The sequence below is a fragment of the Lampetra fluviatilis genome, chromosome 18 (genome assembly GCF_964198595.1).
Source record: "Lampetra fluviatilis chromosome 18, kcLamFluv1.1, whole genome shotgun sequence".
Classification (NCBI taxonomy): domain Eukaryota; kingdom Metazoa; phylum Chordata; class Hyperoartia; order Petromyzontiformes; family Petromyzontidae; genus Lampetra; species Lampetra fluviatilis.
The window spans coordinates 7,905,313-7,911,312 of NC_136292.1; the positions used below are offsets into that span (position 1 = coordinate 7,905,313).

The following is a 6,000-nucleotide window of genomic DNA, read 5'->3' on the forward strand; positions in this document are numbered from 1 at the left end:
TCATTTTTTTACCTACGCGACTTTACCGAAAAACCCTATCACTTGATACAGCTATCGTGCTGTGACGGTTCCACCTGAAGACGGAAGCTTGTGTTGCCTCCGAAACGTCGTGATTTTTATTTTATTTTTATTTTACTTTTATTAATTAGAATTTTTTACCTACGTGACTTTACCGACAAAACCTAAGGACATGAAGGATCTTTTACCATACTTCACCAGGTGCATCAAGTGTGGGCTGGCGAAGGTGTGGAAGAGGCAGGATCAGTTCGAATATCACTCTGATGTTGGCCGTGGCCGGGATCGTGCAGTGCGCTCAGCGCTGTGCCACGACTCCAACCCTATTACATATTAGTCCCTTAATATTTAGTCCGAGAGAATGTAAAACGAGGAGATGGAGCGATGGAATCAGCTCATGTACAGGTGCCCGATGAATTACCCCATCGCTGGATCATGAGGGTGGTGTTGGCGGCGGCTGGGGGAGGCCTTCATCCACCAGTGGATTGACCATGGCTGATGATAATAATGCGAATACATTTTCACGAGAAAAGATTGTGGCAGTAGCAGCAGCAGCCAAAGAGTGTGGCTGTGACTCTGCGTAAAGCCAGCAGTGGGTGTGGCAGCCAGCAGGTGGAGACATCCCCCAGGCTATAAAACATTTCCACTTAAACATTTGTACGTTTTTTTTCAGAAATCAGATTAAAACTAAAACTTGAGAGCCGCTTCGACAGATATTATCCCTAAAGAGGGGTCGCGCGGGAACACTGATGGGTGTTTATAATCGGCTGGTTCAAGTATAAACACTCATCATTGGAGTTGGCCAAACATCCAAATATAGGACTGTAGAGCTTGGGGGGGTGTTTGGTGCCGGTTCTGGCTGCCTTCCTATTGTTCCGTGGCTGTGCGCGTTACGCATTCTGTAGCTGCCTTTTTAGATAGTGCTGTATTCGTGACAAGCGCTTTATAAAATATCACGCTATTGTTGTCTGATGTTCTTAATGAGGATGAAGTTGGGCTCAACCTGCTGTCGCTGACATCGACTCATACCTGTCAACCCATACGGTTTACCCGTGTTCTTGTATAGCGAAATTGAGTTTTCAGTTCCATACGGCGTACAGCCGTTTCATTACGGGCAAAAAAATGTGTCTATTTGTTTGTGTTTCACGTCCTTGTGATGGGACTTTGTAGGATGAACGTTGAGATTTATAAGGGGTACGGGGTGACCAATAAAGTCTGAATTGGTCTGTAATAAGGCAGGGACTGATAAGGGGTTGCCAGGTATGTCGACTGGTGTGTGATCAATAAAGCTGACTTACTGGCTTACTAAATAACTTCACAAAAAGTTATACATTCATTTGGTGAAACGTATGGCTCTACAATTCCGAAATCACCACTTTCTATGACAAGAGGAACGGAAGGACTCACTTGCCATTAGAAACGTTCCAAATTCAAATCCTGATCGAGGGTCAACTTCAGCACATAATTTCCTCAGGGGCCGATAAAATGACTACCGCTTTGCGGGAAAACAACGGTGATTATTCTTTCGACAGAATGACCCTTGCCATATAAATGCGCACTTCCCACCGCTGTATCAGGGCCATTATAAGTAGCCAACTGCTCAATGTTTACTTTGGCTTGGAGACACTTTCCACTTTGAAAACAAAACATATGCTTCACTCCCCAACAGAGGGCAGACGACTTCTATCCAGCAACAAATCCTGGAGGTTGTCAGCTGCAACGCTTCCCCTCTGGGTTGCACGGCGAATGCGAGCTGGGGCTCCGTGTTTAGAGAAGGAGGGACACGCTGGGCCACAGCTGAGCTCATTCACGGAGCCCTGAGCGCTGCTGAGAGAGACCGCGAACGCGGACACTGAAACGGGAACAGATGGTGACAGTGGCCAGCGCTCGTGGCTGCTTCGATAGTTGGTTCAGGCTGGCCCCGTGGGAGGGCTAGTACCTGTGGCTGGCGTGGTTAACATCAGTGGGAGGGCTAGTACCTGTGGCTGGTGTGGTTACCATCAGTGGGAGGGCTAGTAGCAGTGGCTGGTGTGGTTACCATCAGTGGGAGGGCTAGTACCTGTGGCTGGTGTGGTTAACATCAGTGGGAGGGCTAGTACCTGTGGCTGGTGTGGTTAACATCAGTGGGAGGGCTAGTACCTGTGGCTGGTGTGGTTACCATCAGTGAGAGGGCTAGTACCTGTGGCTGGTGTGGTTAACATCAGTGGGAGGGCTAGTACTTGTCGCTGGTGTGGTTACCATCAGTGGGAGGGCTAGTACCTGTGGCTGGCGTGGTTAACATCAGTGGGAGGGCTAGTACCTGTGGCGACTTGGCTAAATTGGTTATGGTTACATCCAGTGCTTATAATGCTCAGTTGCGATTATACAGCAGCAGTAATCGCCCCTGCAGACAAATTAATGCCCCAGTTCACTCTTGCGCACGAAACTCATTCTGGTGTCTTGAGTTTTTTGACTGACACGTGACAACAGCGGCGATTCCATGCGTCTCATGTGTGCAAAACGCGCTCATAGGATTATAACAACATAGCGTACACGAGTGTAGGAGTACTATCATGGGCACATCGTGCTCGAGCCCCAACTACCGGTAATCTCCAAGGGCAAGCCTAAGCAGCCACCACGAATCTATCGAGTGAGGAACTAAGCCCCGCTTATGAAGAGTAAAGACGACGGGGGCTGAAGTCTCCGTGTCGCAGGGACGCGAGCGGGAACAAATCCTCTCTCCGATCACCTGCACGCCTCTGGAACTGCTGTGCCGCTCACATCGCCGCATTCCCACACGTGGCGGCCGGTTGCCCCCTCGAACCGCTTTCGCTCGCATCGCGCACAAAGACAAAGATCGCCCGTGTAGCCTCTTGGTGGCGTTGAGGCAAGTGCTCTTGGCGAGCACCTACGGAGGTTTTGCGATACGACGGTCGAGGGGGTGGGTATGGCCATGCACCACGACTCGCCTCCGCTGTCTCCCCAGGTACTCATTTAAGGGCAAGTCGACGTCGGGGAGACCTCGGCTTGGTTTAGATATTCGCCACTGATTTTGACCGTGAGATGGAATCCTGCTCGAGTAGCTGGGTTCGTAGTGTAGCGCGCTGAACACCACACTACCGCTCCCATTCGCACAGCCGGTCGTCTATAATCACGGTTATAGAGAAACGTAGTTTTTTTTGTCTAAACAAAGACGGCCCTTTGAGACTCACGTCCCTGTCCGTCTCTAATCCAGGAGCTTCCAGAGTGATATAATCACTCCAAGATGAAAGTGTCACAGATATAAAACACAACTAGCCATCGGTGGGGGGCGGGTGGGGGAACCAATTAATGGTGGAGGGGGGTGGGGGGGGGGACATTCATCGCCATGGCCTCGACTGCAGCCACATCGTCTTACCGCGTCGCAAGCCGCTGTGCAGGAACACGACGGGAACATGTTTGTTGCAGCCAGAGGCAGAGGAGAACACAAGAGACTTGAGCTTGGACTTGTGCAAGTGCAGGGAGTCGCCAGCACGGACGCCGTTGGGGAGGGAGTTCCAGACAATGGGGGCTGCAGAGGAGAACGAGTGACCCCCCACCCCGCCACTGAGCGAAAGTTGAAACTGCACGAATCTGACGGAGGCTGCGAAGGGCAAACAGGTCAAGCGATGCCATGTGTGGCGAAAGGAAGGAAGCGATGGCGATGCGTGGCGATGCGTGGCGATGTTGGCAGCATTGCCAGGTGATGATGTTTCAAACTTTCACTCAAATGGCCATCCGCGGCCACCGCACTGCTCTGGGGCAGACAAAGAGAAGGTGGGGAGGCGTGAAACGAGGTGCGGGGTGGGGAGAACAGCGCCGCTCATCCGGAGGAAGGGGAGGGGGGCATGCTCACTGCCAGCCCCCACCTCCCCCCAGTGAGCCAGGCGTGTCAATCGCGGAGCGCGAGCGGTGGAGGCTGTCCTCGAAGTGTCGTTGTGCGCTCTTGTTGAATCCGCGCGGTGGCCGAGAGGACGCGAAGCCGGCCGGGCTGGACGCGGCGTGGGGGGCAATCGGCCCTCGTCTCGGACACTCCCCGCAAGCCGCTCCTCGCTGCCGTTTGAAAAGGCGCTGGGGCGCACGCGGAGCGGAGCAAGTTGAAGAGCGCCCTTTGGTGGAGTCGCTACCCTCCCCCCCTCCCTCCTCCTGTGCCACCACAACGTTGTGTGGGATCCTCTAGAAGGGGGGGGGGGTTGCTTGAGGAATAGACGAATGAAACAGGACTGCGGCGTACGACTGCTCTCTTGCCTCCAGGTGCACCGTCGTAGACACACGCACGGATGCGTTCACACACACACACAAGCCTGCACGTGTAAGTGGACGCACGCAGACACGTGTGTTGTAGGTACAAGTCATCCCCCCGTAACGCCTTTAACAGACTGTTGGGGCAAGTGATGTGAGCGAACGCCTCTGAAGGGCGGCACGGCACACGAGGGGGTGGCTGTACAACACCACGCCTCGCCGACCTCCCAGTGGCGATGTTTACACGCCGTGCCTTGTACACATTTAAAGCTGAGTCGACCTAGGGGAGGCCCAGGTTCGGTTCAGATATGTGGCCGATGTTTGCCGTAAGCGAGAATGGAACTCAGGTCACCGAGTTTCGAGCGCAGTTAAAGTACACACACACGTGTGTGTGTAGGTACACACACAAAGACAAAGATCCCCCGTATAAGTCATCACAGACTGTAGGGGCAAGTGCTGTTAGCGAGCACCTATAAAGGCCGGCACGGCACACGAAGGGGGTGGGTGGCCAACACCACGCCCGGCCGCCTTTGTCTCCCTAGTGGCGATGTTTACACATGGCACCAAGTACTCATTTGAGGCCGAGTCGACCTAGGGGAGGCCCAGGACCGGTTCGGATAATCGTCACTGGTGTTGGCCGTGAGCGGGAATCGAATTCGGGTCGTCAAGTTCGTAGCGCAGCGCACTAACCGCTACACTACCGCTCCCCCCACACACACACACGTGTGTGTAGGTGCGCACACACAGGGTACACACACACACACGTGTGTGTGTAGGTGCGCACACACACACACACACACACGTGTGTGTAGGTGCACACACACAGGGTACACACACACACGTGTGTGTAGGTGCGCACACACAGGGTACACACACACACACGTGTGTGTGTAGGTGCGCACACACAGGGTACACACACACACACGTGTGTGTAGGTGCGCACACATAGGGTACACACACACACGCGTGTGTAGGTGCGCACACACAGGGTACACACACACACGTGTGTGTAGGTGCGCACACACAGGGTACACACACACATACACACGTGCACGCGCTCTCCCGCCGACACCGCCTGCCGCACCTGCCCAGCGACCCTGCAGTGGGCATGCCTCCAACCCGGGACCAGCCGACCACGAAATTAAACGCAATTTTTTAAATAAATAAATAACCCCGCTGGCCTTGACCGCAGAAACTGGAGGCGTCTCGGGCCGCCTCATTACCGCCGCGCCCTCTGATTTAGCGGAGCGCCCGGCGTGCGCGCCCCTCACCTGCGCCGGCTCCAATATCACAACGGGACCTCCTCGTAACGCGCCCGCTTTGTTCGGGCCCGCGAGAAACGTCGTCGTCGTGCCTGCCGGGGTCGTTTGAAGCGCCCCCCCCTCCCCTGCACACACACAGCCCAGCCTGCCCCCCCCCCCTCCTCCTCCCCCCAGAGCAGCTCCCAACCATTTGCTCCCTCCCCTTGACCACCGCCTTGTGCTGGTGGAGGAGGAGGCACTAATCCCCTAATTAGTCGCCATCGCTTCCATCCCAAAAACTGCCCGTGTCCCCACACAACCACCGCCACCACCATCACCCTCTCGGTGAATATTTGCGGTGAGTGAGCAGAGCAGACTAAGGCTGTGCGGAGTCCCTCTCTGACAGCTACACCCGGACTTCGAAAATGCGATATAATGCTGCGTGGTTATTCATATATTTTTTAAAAAGGTGTGTGTGTACGTGTGTTTCTTAATTAGTGGCGTT

The 6,000-nt window shown here is 54.2% G+C and overlaps 1 protein-coding gene across 2 annotated transcripts in view; it reads right to left on the reverse strand.

The window, feature by feature from the left end:
• The window catches only part of LOC144937183 (uncharacterized), a 111,484-nt gene extending 105,913 nt beyond the window's left edge, over positions 1-5,571 (reverse strand). The window contains exon 1 of one of the 2 annotated variants that reach the window (XM_078864505.1): positions 5,526-5,571. The gene's annotated coding sequence lies outside the window, so the exon portion shown is untranslated. Of the gene's footprint in view, positions 1-3,391; positions 3,425-5,525 lie in introns of those variants that run through there. The other variant, XM_078864503.1, reaches the window with a different exon arrangement.
• Positions 5,572-6,000: the final 429 nt, after the last annotated feature.